The sequence below is a fragment of the Ursus americanus genome, chromosome 25 (genome assembly GCF_024610735.1).
Source record: "Ursus americanus isolate L20-20 chromosome 25, mUrsAme1.1.p, whole genome shotgun sequence".
Taxonomy (NCBI): domain Eukaryota; kingdom Metazoa; phylum Chordata; class Mammalia; order Carnivora; family Ursidae; genus Ursus; species Ursus americanus.
This window is the reverse complement of record NC_142151.1, coordinates 40,108,492-40,125,387: the sequence shown is the minus strand read 5'-3', so window position 1 is coordinate 40,125,387 and position 16,896 is coordinate 40,108,492.

The following is a 16,896-nucleotide window of genomic DNA, read 5'->3' as shown; positions in this document are numbered from 1 at the left end:
CAGCCATCAAAAAAAGAAATCTTGCCTTTTACAATGATGTAAATGGACCTGGAGTGTATTATGCTAAGTGAAATGCATCAGTGAGGGAAAGACAAATATCATATAATTTCACTCATATGTGGAATTTAAGATGGAAAACAGATTAACATATGGGAAGAGGAAAAGAAAAAAAGGAGAGAGGGATACAAATCATAAGAAACTCTTAAGGATAGAGAACAAAGTGAGGGTTGATGGAGGGAGGTGAGCGGAAGGATGGGATGGATGGGTGATGGGTATTTAGGAGGGCACCTGTTGTGTTGAGCACTGGGTATTGTATGTAAGTGATGAATCACTGAATTCTACTCCAGGAACCAATATTGCACTGTATATTCACTAAGTAAAATTTAAATAAAAAAAGAAAATAATAACAACAAGAATAAAGAATGAGCAAGTTTAAATTCATGGAGCTTGTTTGGATGTGGAATTAAGGAACTACTGGTTTGGTGTATGTGTTATGTGTGAACTTTTGTTAGTTTAAAGGGAATTGACTGGAAACAGACTGGGCCAGAGTATTTGATTGGTCCCCATGAAGCAATGAGAACTTACTTGGAAGTAAGTATGTTGTATATGACTCATGTATATACATGCTTGTATATAAAGTGCATACTTTGTATTTTGCAAACATTTGATTGGTATGTCTGTGTTTCTGAATGGTTTGTGAAATTTTCCCCAAAGTTTTCAATCCAAAGCCAAAAAGGGCCAAACAAAAAAAAACCTGAGCTGCAGGGAGTTAAATATCAACTAAGAGTATGACAAAATAAATAGAAGTAAATAAGTTTGAGTAAATAAAGTTAAATAAAAAATTATTGAAATAGATAATGTTTTAGAGATTTGAAATAAAGTAACAATTCTCTTTGGCATAGTGAAATTGACCTAGAGATCAATACAAGAAAGATAAATAGAAAAGCTTCCAAATATATGTCTAAATGTACATAGGTTAAAAGAGACATTGAAAAGGAAATTAGAAAATATTTTGAATTGAAAGAAAATGAAAATAATATATCAAAATTTGTAAGATGTAGCTACAATGGTGCTAAAAGGGACAAGAAATCCTTTAAATACATCTATTAGAAAAAAAAGATTGGGGGGCACCTGGGTGGTGCAGTCGTTAAGCGTCTGCCTTCAGCTCAGGGCATGATCCCAGCGTTTTGGGATTGAGCCCCACATCAGGCTTCTCCGCTAGGACCCTGCTTCTTCCTCTCCCACTCCCCCTGCTGTGTTCCCTCTCTCGCTGGCTGTCTCTCTCTGTCAAATAAATAAAAAGTAAAATCTTAAAAAAAAAAAAAAAAAGAAAGAAAAAAGAAAAAAAAATATTGGAATTCAATTTTCTAAGCTTGCACCTCAAGAAGCTTGGAAAAAAACCAGCAAATTACATACAGAGAAAGTGGAAAGAGGAAAATAATCAAGAGCTGTAAACATAAAATAGAAAGCAGATGTACAATGGAGAAAACAAGCAAAGCCAAAGTTGATTTCTTGAAAAGATTAGTATAAATGATAAACTTGCAGTGCTGATCCCCCCCCAAATTAGTGATACCTGAAATGAAAAGGAAGAATTACTACAATCTTATAGGCATTAAAAAGTTGTTAGAAGGATATTATGTACAAATTTACCAAATACTTTTGAAAATATAAATAGCAAACACTTATATTAAATATACAAATTCCTTGAGAAACAAACCTAACAATTCTAACATAAAAGGAAATATAAGATTTGAATACTCCAATATCTGTTAAGTGAATTAAACATGTAATTACAAAATTTTCCATAAAGCAAACTCCAGCCTACATGGCTTCATTGGTGAAGAAATATTACCAGTTTTACACACAAATTCATTTAGAGAATAGAGATAGTGGGAGGAGTTCTTAACTTGTTTTATGAAGTCGGTAATAACCCTGATACTAAAATCTGACAAGAAGGTGAAAAGAAAATAGTCCAATAATTATCATGAACATGGATGGAAAAATCACAAACAAAATATAGTAAATATAGTCAATTTATTTTTTAAAAGATTTTATTTATTTATTTATTTGACAGCAAGAGAGAGAGCGAGCACAAGTAGGCAGAGCAGTAGATGGAGGGAGAGGGAAAAGCAGACTCCCTGCTTAGCATGGAACTCCATCCCAGGATCCCAGGATCATGAACTGAGATGAAGGCAGATGCTTAACTGACTGAGCCACCCAGGCACCCCAGTCAAACAATTTATTAAAAAGATAACATATCATAATAAAGAGGGTTTCATTTTGGGAATATGAAATTCATCTAACAGTCAAAAATCAGTCAATGGGAAAGGCAAATCTAACCACAATGAGATAACATTTCACACCCATTAACATAGCTATTATAACAACAACAGCAACAACAACCGCAAAAACCCCAAACAGAAAATAACAAATGTTGGTGAGGATGTGGAGAAATTGAAATCCTTGTATGTTGCTGGTAGGTATCTAAAATGGTGTAGCCACTGGGAAGACAGTATGATGGTTCCTCAAAAAATTAAACCCAGAATTATCATGTGGTCCAGCAATTCCACCTGAGTATATACCCGAAAGAACTGAAAACAAAGACTCAAACAAGTATTTGTACACAACTATTCAAAGCAGCATTATTATTCACAATAGCCAAAAGTTGGCAACAACACAAACCTAACCAAACCAAACAGATGAACGGATAACCAAAACATGGCCTATACCTACAACGAAAGATTATTCAGACTTACAAAGGAAGGAAATTCTGATACATGCTACAACATGGACAAACTTTGATGACATTACGTTAAGTAAAATAAACCAGACACAATTATTATGTGATTCCACTTACATAAGGTACCTAGAGTAATCAAACTCATAGGGACAGAAAACAGAATGGTGGTTTCAAGGGGCTAGGAGAAGAAGAAAGGGGAGTTAATGTTTAATAAGTACTGAGTTTGAGCTTGGGAAGATGAAAATGTTCTGGAGATGGATGATACTCTCAATATTGTAGTCCCAGCTGGTGAAATTCCAGATTGCAAATAGAACAAGTAACCCCCAAAGGAAGTTCTTGGCAATATGAAATTCTGGACAGTGAAGAGCTGGCTGAGGGTGAGAGGGCTGACAGAGAGCTAAGTTCACTGGGACAGTTGCTAGGGCCCAAAGATAGCTGATAGACTCAAAGAGAATCATCCTTACAACCTGAAAATAACTGCCAGTGAGAGCAAGACTTCAAACTGGACCTTATCAAAACTCATCCACTATATCCCAGCCTTTGCTGAAGATCTTATTTTGGAAATGTCCTTTTTCCTAGAGCTTTATTCCTTTACTAAATACTGTAAATAATAAAGGCACTTCCATGGAAGGTTAAAAAATCATACTTGCAAATACTGATAAAAAATTAAAATAGCTAAAACTATAACTCCCATGAATAGCTAATACTAAACTTCCACAAAATAACAAAAACGGTATCTATCCATTACAAACCAACTTTATCAAGTAAGTATTACTCTAGAGACCAAAGAGATGACTTATTATTGGGAAATGAATTAACAAATATAATGTTAATTAGTTTAAACAGAAAATATATATAACAACAGATGAATAAAAATATTCAATAAAATTTGAAAACCATTTCTGGGAAACAAACCGAGGGCTTCAGTGGGGGGAATGGGATAGGCTGGTGATGGGTATTAAGGAGGGCACGTATTGCATAGTGCACTGGGTGTTATACACAAGTAATGAATCATGGAACTTTACATCAAAAACTAGGGATGTACTGTATGGTGACTAACATAATATAATAAAAAAATATTATTATTAAAAAAAACCCATTTCTGACACTATCTAAAACTAGTGAGCTACTTCCTCAGTAGGACTTCCAAAGTCCTTTCTCAAACACACAGGATGTGCTTTATGTTCAAGTCACAAGCCACCAAAATACAGGTGAGATAGCAGCTTAGTCTCAGAGAAATCAAAACCTCATCTAAGGAGGGGAGTTCCACACCTCTTTGATTACACAGTCCAAAACAAGCTGCACGATCTGCTCCCAGAACAGAAACCAAGATAACAGAAACTAGGGGCTGCAGGCCAAAAATCTGTACATTTTCTATAAATAATGCTGACAAACTGACCCAGGGGTTCCCCCTAGTATGTTTTGAACTGAGCACAGATGGGGATTAAGGAGTGTACTTGTCATGATGAGCACAGGGCAATATATGGAAGTGTTGAACTCCTATATTGTACACTGAAGCTAATATAACATGGTATGTTAACTAACTGGAATTATAATAAAAACTTAAAAAAAGAAACATAAGCTGAAAAAATAACTTAGCACAGAAAAACACCAATCACAGGATAGTATACTCCTTTCAGCTTTGGCTAAGGGTCAGCACTTTTGCCCCAAGCACCCCTGGAAATAAAGACAGGGTTGCAACATTCTAGCCAGAATTAACTCTGGACTTAACACACTGCATATTATTAATATATTTGAAAATTCTTCTACACTTGAGGTAATTTACATTTGTGTTAGATGTGAGTCATTACTGACAGCTCACCATTTATGAACACCCTCTCTAAATTTTGATGATTTCTGTATCATGAGTTTGTCTTCCCAAATTGCAATACGAAAAACTACATTATCTAACTTCCTTTGAAGCGAGGGTGCAAGATGGGACCTAAATTCGACCAAACACTTTGATTTGTAAATGAAGATGATGGAAACTGACTGGGTACAGGGTATTTCTTTTTTAGCAGAGGTAGTGTGTCAGAAATACTGTTAAGGTGACCCCCAACGAGTCACTTCCTTGGATAATTTCACCCCTTGGTGGGGAAAGAATGTACGTGACTTTTGGAATATGGTGAAGGTAAGGGATGTCACTTCCTTGATTAGGTAATGTTATAAAGCAAAGTAGAGGGATTTTGCAGAGCTAATGAAGGTCCAAAATCACTTGAATTTGAATTAATCAAAAGGGAGATTATCCTGGGAGAGTCTGACTTAATCAGCCATTACAAAAGGGACTTGACCCTTTAGTGCAGAGAGATGCTCTCCCACGGGCATTGAGAAAGTAAAATATCACATTGAGAGGGCCTATAGAATGTCATGTAGCAGGGAAATGCAGGTGGTTTCCAAGAGCTGAGGGCAGCCAAAAGGAGCTGAGGGTGGCTACCAGTGACTAAGAAGCCAGGACCCTCCATCGTAAAGTTGCAAGGAAAAGAGTTCTCCCCAAACTTGAGTGAGCTTGGAAGAGGACTCTCATCCCGTAGAACCTCCAGACGAAAAGGCAGTACAGTCAACATCACAAGTGCAATGGAGGACTGACTCAGTTGTGACCTCACTCTTGACCCACAGGAACTGAGATTGTATAATTGTGACACAATAAATGTGTATTGTGTTAAGAAGATAAGTTTGTGGTAATATGTTTTATAGCAAGAGAAAACTAAATAGGTAGTGGCAGGAGAGGCAAAGTTCTGGGGATGGTACTGGGGATGGCTGTTTAAAAATTTTTTTAAATTAATTATTTATTTATTTAAATTGAAATTCAATTAGCTAACATATATGACATCATTAATTTCAGATGTAGAGTTCAGTAATTCATCAGTTGCATATAACACCCAATGCTCATCAGATCCCATGCCCTCCTTAATGCCCATCACCCAATTCCCACATCCCCCCACCCAACTCCCCTCCAGCAACCCTGTTTGTTTCCTATAGTTAAGAGTTTCTCATGGTTTGTCTCCCTCTCTTCCCATTCAGTTTTCCCTCCCTTCTCCTATGATCCTCTGCACTGTTTCTTATATTCCACATATGAGTGAAACCATATAATTGTCTTTCTCTGATTCACTTATTTCACTCAGCATACTACCCTCTAGTTCCATCCATATTGATGTAAATGGTAAGATTTCATCCTTTCTGATTGCTGAGTAATTCTTCATATATATATATATATACACACACACACACCATATCTTCTTTATCCACTCCTCTGTTGATGGACATCTGGGCTCTTTCCATAGTTTGGCTATTGTGGACATTGCTGCTATAAAAATTGGGGTATATATACTCCTTTGGGTAACTAAATTTGTATCTTTGGGGTAAATATCCAGTAGTGCAATTGCTGGGTCTAGGGTAGCTCTATTTTTAACTTTTTGAGGAAACATACCGTTTCCCAGAGTGGTTATACCAGCTTGCATTCCCACCAACAGTGTAAGAGGGTTCCCCTTTCTCTGCAACCTTGCCAACATTTGTTGTTTCCTGTCTTGTTAATTTTAGCCATTCTGACTGGTGTGAAGTCGTATCTCAGCCTGGTTTTGAATTGTATTTCCCTGATGCCGAGTGATGTTGAGTATTTTCTCATGTGTCTGTTAGCCATTCGTATGTCTTCTTTGGAGAAATGTCTGTTCATGTCTTCTGTCCATTTCTTGCTGGATTCTTTGCCTTTGGGTGTTGAGTTTGCTAAGTTTTTTATAGATCTTGGATACTAGCCCTTTATCTGATATGTCATTTGCAAATATCTTCTCCCATTCTGTAGGTTGGCTTTTAGTTTTGTTGACTGTTTCCTTTGCTGTGCAGAAGCTATTGATCTTGATGAAGTCCCAAAAGTTCAGTTTTGCTTTTGTTTCCCTTGCCTTTAGAGACCTGTCTAGCAAGAAGTTGCTGTGGCCAAGGTTGAAGAGGTTGCTGCCGGTGTTCTCCTCTAGGATTTTGATGAATTCCGGTCTCACATTTAGGTCTTTCATCCACTTTGAGTCTATTTTTGTGTATGGTGTAAGGAAATGGCCCAGTTTCATTCTTCTACACGTGGCTGTCCAATTTTCCCAACACCATTTGTTGAAGAGACTGTCCTTTTTCCATTGGGTATTCTTTCCTGCTTTGTCGAAGATTAGTTGACCATAGAGTTGAGGGTCCATTTCTGGGTTCTCTATTGTGTCCCATTGATCTGTGTGTCTGTTTTTATGCCAGTACCATAATGTCTCGATGATAACAGCTCTGTAATACAGCTTGAAATCCAGAATTTGATGCTATCAGCTTTGGTTTTCTTTTTCTTATTTTTATTACAAATTTTTACTGATAGGATATTTCACATTACACAATTTATAAATAACATTTTTCTTTTTCAACATTCCTCTGGCTATTCATGGTCTTTTCTGGTTCCATACAAATTTTAGGACTATCTGTTTCAGCTTTGTGAAAAATGTCAATGGTATTTTGATAGGGATTGCACTGAATGTGTTGATTACTTTGGGTAGCATAGACATTTTACAAATATTTATTCTTCCAATCCATGCACACAGAATGTTTTTCCATTTCTTTGTGTCTTCCTCAATTTCTTTCATAAGTGTTCTGTAGTTTCTAGAGTATAGATCCTCTACTTCTTTGGTTAGGTTTACTCCTAGGAATCTTATGGTTTGGGGTGCTATTGTCAATGGGATCAATTCCTTAATTTCTCTTTCTTCAGTCACATTGTTAGTGTATAGAAATGCAACTAATTTCTGTGCTTTGATTTTGTGTCCTGCCATGTTGTTGAATTGCTGTATGAGTTCTAGCAATTTTGGGGTGGAGTCTTTTGGGTTTTCCACATAAAGTATCATGTCATCTGTGAAGAGTGAGAGCTTGACTTCTTCTTTGCCAATTTGAATGCTTTTATTTCTTTTTGTTGTCTGGTTGCTGAGGCTAGGACTTCTAGTACTATGTTGAACAACAGGGGTGAGAGTAGGCATCCCTGTCATGCTCCTGACCTTAGGGGAAAAGCTCTCAGTTTTTCCCCATTGAGAATGATATTTGCTGTGGGCTTCTCGTATATGGCTTTTATGATACTGAGGTATGTTCCCCCTATTCCAACACTGTGGAGAGTTTTAATCAAGAAAGGATGCTGTATTTTGTCAAATGCTTTTTCTGTATCAGTTGAGAGGATCATATAGCTCTTGTCCTTTCTTTTATTAATGTGATGTAGCACATTGATTAATTTGTGAATGTTGAACCACTCTTGCAGCCCAGGAATAAATCCCACTTGGTCGTGGTGAATAATCCTTTTAATGTACAGTTGGATCCTATTGGCTAGTATCTCAGTGAGAATTTTTGCATCCATGTCCATCAGGGATAATGGTCGGTAATTCTCCTTTTTGATAGGGTCTTTGTCTAGTTTGGGAGCAAGGTAATGTTGGTCTCATAGTATGAGTTTGGAAGTTTTCCTTCTATTTATATTTTTTGAAACAGCTTCAGAAAAATAGATATTAGTTCTTCTTTAAATGTTTGATAGAATTCCTCTGGGAAGCCATCTGGCCTTGGACTCCTGTTTGTTGGGAGATTTTTTTTTTTAATAATGATTTATTATTATATTATGTTAGTCACCATATAGTACATCCCCGGTTTTCGATGTAAGGCTCGATGATTCATTAGTTGTGTATAACACCCAGTGCACCATGCAATATGTGCCCTCCTTACTACTCATCACCGGTCTATCCCATTCCCCCACCCCCCTCCCCTCTGTAGCCCTCAGTTTGTTTCTCATAGTCCATAGTCTCTCATGTTTCATTCCCCCTTCTGATTACCCCCCCTTTCTTTATCCCTTTCTTCCCCTACCGATCATTCTAGTTCTTATGTTCCATAGATGAGAGAAATCATATGATAGTTGTCTTTCTCTGCTTGACTTATTTCACTAAGCATTATCTCCTCCAGTGCCGTCCATGTTGTAGCAAATGTTGAGAACTCGTTCTTTCTTTTCTTTTTTTTTTTATAATGATTTTTTATTATATTATGTTAGTCACCATACAGTACATCCCCGGTTTTCGATGTAAGGCTCGATGATTCATTAGTTGTGTATAACACCCAGTGCACCATGCAATACGTGCCCTCCTTCTACCCATCACCGGTCTATCCCATTCCCCCATCCCCTCCCCTCTGTAGCCCTCAGTTTGTTTCTCATAGTCCATAGTCTCTCATGTTTCATTCCCGCTTCTGATTACCCCCCCTTTCTTCCCCTACTGATCATTCTAGTTCTTATGTTCCATAGATGAGAGAAATCATATGATAGTTGTCTTTCTCTGCTTGACTTATTTCACTTAGCATTATCTCTTCCAGTGCCGTCCATGTTGTAGCAAATGTTGAGAACTCGTTCTTTCTGATTGCTGAGAAATATTCCATTGTATATATGGACCACAACTTCTTAATCCAGTCATCTGTTGCAGGGCATCTCGGCTCCTTCCACGATTTAGCTATTGTGGACATTGCTGCTATGAACATTGGGGTGCATATGGCCCTTCTCTTCACTACGTCTGTATCTTTGAGGTAAACACCCAGTAGTGCAATGGCTGGATCATAGGGTAGCTCAATTTTTAACTTTTTAAGGGACCTCCACACTGTTTTCCAGAGTGGCTGTACCAACTTGCATTCCCACCAACAATGTAGGAGGGATCCCCTTTCTCCACATCCTCTCCAACAATTGTTGTTTCTTGCCTTGTCTATTTTTGCCATTCTAACTGGCATAAGGTGGTATCTCAGTGTGGTTTTGATTTGAATTTCCTTGATGGCTAATGATTTTGAACATTTTTTCATGTGTCTGTTAGCCATTTGTATGTCTTCATTGGAAAAGTGTCTGTTCATATCTTCTGCCCATTTTTTGATTTGTTTATTTGTTTCTCCTGTATTGAGTTTGAGAAGTTCTTTGTAGATCTTGGATACCAGTCCTTCATCTGTAGTGTCATTTGCAAATATCTTCTCCCATTCCGTGGGCTGCCTCTTAGTTTTTCTGACTGTTTCCTTGGCTGTGCAGAAACTTTTAATCTTGATGAAGTCCCATAAATTCATTTTATCTTTTGTTTCTCTTGCCTTTGGGGATGTATCATGAAAAAGGTTGCTTTGGCCGATGTCATAGAGGTTGCTGCCTATGTTCTCCTCTAGAATTTTGATGGATTCCTGTCTCACATCGAGGTCTTTCATCCATTTGGAGTTTATTTTTGTGTATGGTGTGAGATAGTGGTCAAGTTTCATTCTTTTGCATGTAGCTGTCCAATTTTCCCAGCACCATTTATTGAAGAGACTGTCTTTTTCCCACCGGATGTTTTTTCCTGCTTTATCAAATATTAGTTGCCCAAAGAGCTGAGGGTCCATTTCTGGGCTCTCTATTCTGTTCCATTGGTCTATGTGTCTGTTTTTGTGCCAGTACCATGCCGTCTTTGTGATCACAGCTTTGTAGTACAGCTCGAAATCTGGCATTGTGATGCCCCCAGCTTTGTTTTTCCTTTTCAACAGTTCCTTGGAGATTCGGGGTCTTTTCTGGTTCCATACAAATTTAAGGACTATTTGTTCCAGTTCTTTGAAAAACGTTCTCGGTATTTTGATCGGGATAGCACTGAAAGTGTAGATTGCTCTGGGTAGCATGGACATTTTAACTATGTTAATTCTTCCGATCCATGAGCATGGAATATCTTTCCATCTTTTTATGTCTTCCTCAATGTCTTTTAAGAGTGATTTATAGTTTCTAGAATAAAGGTCCTTTACGTCTCTGGTTAAGTTAATTCCAAGGTAACGTATGGTTTTTGGTGCTATTGTAAATGGGATGGATTCCCTGATTTCTCTTTCTTCGTTCTCGTTATTCGTGTACAGAAATGCAACTGATTTCTGAGCATTGATTTTGTATCCCGCCACGTTACTGAATTGCTCTATAACTTCTAATAGTTTGGGAGTGGCTTCTTTTGGGTTTTCCATATAGAGTATCATGTCATCTGCGAAGAGAGACATTTTGACTTCTTCTTTGCCGATTTGAATACCTTTGATCCCTTTTTGTTGTCTGATTGCTGTTGCAAGGACTTCTAGTACTATGTTGAATAATAGTGGCGAGAGTGGGCATCCTTGTCGTGTTCCTGATCTTAAGGGAAAGGCTTCCAGCTTTTCCCCATTGAGAATAATATTTGCAGTAGGCTTTTCATAGATGGCTTTTATGAGATTGAGAAATGTACCTTCTATTCCTACACTCTGAAGGGTTTTAATCAGGAAAGGATGCTGTATTTTGTCAAATGCTTTTTCAGCATCGATTGAGAGGATCATATGGTTCTTGAGCCTTTTCTTGTTGATATGATGTATCACGCTGATTGATTTGCGAATATTGAACCACGCTTGCATCCCAGGTATGAATCCCACTTGATCGTGGTGGATAATCCTTTTAATGAACTGTTGGATTCTATTAGCAAGTATCTTGTTGAGGATTTTGGCGTCCATATTCATTAGGGAAATCGGTCTGTAATTCTCCTTTTTGAGGGGATCTTTGCCTGGTTTGGGGATCAAGGTAATATTGGCCTCATAGAATGAGTTTGGTAGCTTTCCTTCTGTTTCTATTTTTTGAAATAGCTTTAGGAGAATAAGTATTATTTCTTCTTTGAATGTTTGGTAGAATTCCCCAGGAAAACCGTCCGGGCCTAGAGTTTTGTTATTTGGAAGGTTGTTTATCACTGACTCAATTTCTTCATAATTAATTGGCCTGTTTAAGAAATCAATTTCTTCCTTTTTCAATCTTGGTAGTTTATAGGTTTCCAGGAAGGATTCCATCTCTTCCAGATTGCTTAGTTTATTGGCATATAGCTGTTGATAAAAATTTCTAATAATCCTTCCAATTTCAATGGTGTTCATCGTGACCTCTCCTTTTTCATTCATAATTTTAATAATCTGGGTCCTTTCTCTTTTCTTTTGGATAAGTCTTGCCAGTGGTCTGTCAATTTTATTGATTCTCTCCAAGAACCAGCTTCTAGTCCTGTTGATCTGCTCTACTGTACTTCTGGTTTCTGCTTGATTGATTTCAGCTTTAATTTTGGTCAACTGCTTCCTTGTGCGTGGATTAGGCCTGTCCCTCTGTTGCTGTTCCAGCTTCTTGAGGTGAGAATATAAAAACTGCATTTTAGATTTTTCTATTCTTTTGAGTGAGGCTTGGATGGCTATGTATTTCCCCCTTAGGACTGCCTTTGCAGTATCCCATAGGTTTTGGACTGTTGTATTTTCATTCTCATTGGTCTCCATAAATTGTTTAATTTGATTTTTGATTTCCTGGTTTATCGAGTCATTCCTGAGCAGGATGGTTCTTAGTCTCCAAGTGTTTGAGTTTCTTCCAAATTTTTCCTTGTGGTTGAGTTCCAACTTCAGAGTGTTGTGGTCTGAGAATATGCAGGGGATAATTTCAATCTTTTGGTATTGGCTGAGACCTGTTTTGTGTCCCAGAACATGGTCTATTCTTGAAAATATTCCATGGGCATTAGAATAGAATGAGTATTCTTTGGTTCTAGGGTGTAGTGTTCTATATATATCTAAGAGGTCCAACTCGTCGAGTATGGCATTCAAAGCCTTTGATTCTTTGCTTAGTTTTTGCCAGGGTGTTCTGTCTATTTCTGAGAGTGGAGTGTTGAGGTCCCCTACTATTAATGTATTTTTATCTATATGTCTCTTTATTCTGGTTAAGAGTTGGCTTGTGTATCTTGCTGCTCCCCTGTTGGGGGCATATATATTTATAATTGTCATATCCACTTGTTGAATACTTCCTTTAAGAATAATATAGTGCCCTTCTGCATCTCTAACTATAGTCTGTAGTTTAAAATCCAATTTATCTGATATGAGAATTGCTACCCCAGCTTTCTTTTGAGGTCCATTTGCGTGAAAGATGGTACTCCATCCCCTTACTCTCAGTCTGAATGCATCTTTGGGTTCGAAATGAGTCTCTTGTAGACAGCAAATGGATGGGTCATTTCTTTTTATCCAATCTGCAACCCTGTGGCGTTAAAGCAAGAATTTAAACCATTAATGTTAAGGCTGAGTACTGAGAGATATGCTTTTAATTCTGCCATGTTGTCAGTAAAGTCTTTGTTTGTATTGGCTGTGACTTTCTGTTTTGTATCACTCTTGGGGCCTTTTTACTTTTATAGAACCCCCCGTAATACCTCCTGTAGGGCTGGTTTCGTGGTTACGAAATTGGCTAGTGACTGTCGATTCTGAAATGTCTTTATTTCTCCATCAATTCTGAATGACAGCCTTGCTGGATAAAGGATCCTTGGCTGCATGTTTTTCTCTGAAAGAGCTTTAAAAATGCTCCCCCAACCCTTTCTCTCATTCCAGGTCTGTGTAGACAGGTCTGACGTAATTCTGATGCCTTTGCCTTGGTACGTGAGAATTTCTTTGCCCTGGCCGCTTTCAATACTGTATCCTTGGATCTCATATTTGCGAGTTGCACTATGACGTGACGTGGTGTAGGTCTGTCATGGTTGAGCTTGGGAGGGGTCCACTCTGCCTCTTGGACACGAATGTTTGTTTCCCTTGCTAGATTAGGGAAGTTTTCAGCTACAATTTGTTCCAATATCTCTTCTAGACCTCTGTTTTTCTCCACCCCCTCGGGGATGCCTATGATTCTAACATTGGATCGTTTCGTTGAGTCAGTAATCTCCCGTAGCCAACATTCGTGAGCGTGGATTTTTTTAAGACCATCTTCTATTTTTATTTTTTCCTCTATTAACCCATCCTCCAATTCACTAACCCTTTCCTCTGCTTCGGTGACCCTGGCCGTCAGAGCCTCTATTTTTGCCTGCATTTGGCTCATAGAATTTTTAATTTCTGTCAAATTCGCTCTCATTTCCGCCCTTAGGGATTCTATATTCTCAGTAACATTTTCCTGAATACTTTTTTCAAGTCTACTCATTATCTTGACCATTGTTACTCTGAATTCCATTTCTGATAATTTGGTTACATCCATATCCGTTATTTCTGTGGCAGAGGCCACTGACTCACTGTCTTTTCTTTGCTGGGGGGGGGGCTTCTCCTTCTTGTCTTTCTAATGAGGGGAGGTTGCGGGGTTGTCCAGAGCCCAAAATTATTGACTGGGTCCCAGGCCGTGCCCCTTGTTTTATAGGGATCTTAGAGATGTGGGCTTCTTCTTTAAAGATTTTATTTATTTACTTATCTGAGAGAGGGAGACAGACAGTCAGCAAGAACGGAACAGAAGCAGGTGAGTGGTAGAGGAAGAAGCAGGCTCCCAGCGGAGGAGCCCGATGAGGGACTCCTTTCCGGAACTCTGGGATCACGCCCTAAGCCGGAGACAGGCGCTCAATGACTGCGCCACCCAGGCGCCTCGGGTTGTGGGCTTCTTGATTTTTCAGCCTGCCTTCTGGGGGAGGGGCCTGCCGCGCCGATACTCAGGCAACCCTGTTTGGTTAGAGTCTCCGTGTCCCCTGCGAGGGAGGATGGGGATGGGCACTCTCTGAGCCGGTATTTCCAGGCTTTTGTTCTCTGGCGGCTTTCCCTGGCGGCCGGCTATGCCTCTTCTGAGGGTCAGAGCAGCAGAGGCTGCATTGTCACAGAACAGAGGGATTGCGGCCCGTTCTCCACTGATGTTCTGGCCACTTTAACTCTATTACTGTTGGTGCTGCTCAACCCTGCAGCGTCCCGGGATGTGCACACCAACTCGGCGTCCCTGCCCTCACTTCCAGGGCCGGCGCGTCTCTGTCCTTTGTGTTTCTAATGCCGCCAGCCACCGGCCGCCCCGCACGCTCCCGGGTCTCCCGGTCTCAGTCTATGCCCGGTGAGCACACCTCGATTCCGGAGTTTCGGGAGAAGCCTGGTGGCGCGCGCACCCGGTTCAGGGTCTCAGTCTGCTGTTTCGCGGGTGCCGACTGCGAGTCCGCCCGCTCCCCCATGCAGGTGGCCCGCCAGCTGCCAGCCGCCCCGCGCGCGCTCCAGGAGCTCCTGGTCTCAGTCTGGATCCTGTGAGCACACCGGGATTCCGGTGTTCCGGGAGATGCCTGGTGGCGCATGTTCACGGCTCACCGGTCTCAGTCCGCTCTCTCGCGGGTGCCCTCTGTGAGTCCGCCCGCTCCCCCGTGCAGGTGGCTGCTGCTTCCCGGAGCCCAAACGCGGTGGCTCCCTCCCCCTTCCGTTTATCTTCCGATATCTGTGCACGGTTTACAGCTCCCCTCTTCGTACCTCAATACTCAGCGCTGGAGATGTTCATTTGTAGAGTTCCAGATGCATCATCCTGCGTCTCAGGCTGATTCCGTGGTTATTTAGGCTGGTCTGGTACCTATCCAGCTCGACTCAGGGGACCGGCTGAAAAAGGGGTCCCCTACTCCTGTTGGGAGATTTTTTTATTACTGCTTCAATTTCCCATGCTGGTTATGGGTCTGTTCAGGTTTTCTATTTCTTCCTGTTTCAGTTTTGATAGTTTATAAATTTCTAGGAAATGCATCCATTTCTTCCAGATTGCCTAATTTGCTGGCATATAGTTGCTCATAATATGTTCTTAAGATTGTATTTCCTTAGTGTTGGTCATGATCTCCTCTCTTTCATTCATGATTTTATTAATGTGGGTCCTCTCTCTTTCCTTTTGGGTAAGTCTGCCCAGGGGTGTATCAATTTTACTAATTCTTTCAAAGAACCAGCTTCTTCTTATTTTTTTTTTTTATATTATGTTAGTCACCATACAGTACATCCCTGGTTTTTTATGTAAAGTTCGATGATTCATTAGTTGCGTATAACACCCAGTGCACCATGCAATACGTGCCCTCCTTACTACCCATCACCATCCTATCCAATCCCCCCACCCCCCTTCCCTCTGTAGCCCATGGTTTGTTTCTCAGAGTCCATAGTCTCTCATGCTTCATTCCCCCTTCTGATTACCCAGCCTTTCTTTATCCCTTTCTTCCCCTATCCATCTTCCTAGTTCTTATGTTCCATAGATGAGAGAAATCATATGATAATTGTCTTTCTCGGCTTCACTTATTTCACTTAGCATTATCTCCTCCAGTGCCGTCCATGTTGCAGCAAATGTTGAGAACTCGTTCTTTCTGATAGCTGAGTAATAGTCCATTGTATATATGGACCACACCTTCTTAATCCAGTCATCTTTTGAAGGGCATTTCGGTTCCTTCCACGATTTAGCTATTGTGGACAATGCTGCTGTGAACATTGGGGTGCATATGGCCCTTCTCTTCACTACGTCTGTATCTCTGGGGTAAATACCCAGTAGTGCAATGGCTGGATCACAGGGTAGCTCAATTTTTAACTTTTTAAGGGATCTCCACACTGTTTTCCAGACTGGCTGTACCAACTTGCATTCCCACCAACAATGTAGGAGGGATCCCCTTACTCCACATCCTCTCCAACAATTGTTGTTTCTTGCCTTGTCAATTTTTGCCATTCTAACTGGCGTAAGGTGGTATCTTAGTGTGGTTTTGATTTGAATTTCCCTGTTGGCTAATGATTTTGAACATTTTTTCATGTGTCTGTTAGCCATTTGTATGTCTTCATTGGAGAAGTGTCTGTTCATATCTTCTGTCCATTTTATAATTTGTTTATTTGTTTCTCCTGTATTGAGTTTGAGAAGTTCTTTGTAGTTCTTGGATACCAGCCTTTTATCTGTAGTATCATTTGCAAATATATTCTCCCATTCCGTGGGCTGCCTCTTAGTTTTTTTGACTGGAAGAACCAGCTTCTAGTTTCACTGATCTGTTCTACTGTTCTTTTGGTTTCTATTTCATTGATTTCTGCTCTAATCTTTATTATTTCTCATGTTTGGTTTAGGCTTTATTTGTTCTTTCTCCAGCTCCTTTAGGTGTACGGTTAGCTTGCTTATTTGAGACTTTTCTAGTTTCTTGAGAAAGGCTTGTATTGCTACATACTTCCCTCTTAGGACTACCTTTGCTGCATCTCAAAGGTTTTAAACAGTTGTATTTTCATTTTCATTTGTTTCCATGAATTGTTTTAATTCTTTAATTTCCTGGTTGACCCATTCAATCTTTAGTAAGACGTTCTTTAACTTCCATGTATTTGTGATCCTTACAAAGTTTTTTTTATGGTTGACATCAAGTGCCTATAGCATGGTGGTCTGAAAAGATGCATGGTATCTTCTCACTCTTTTTGTACTT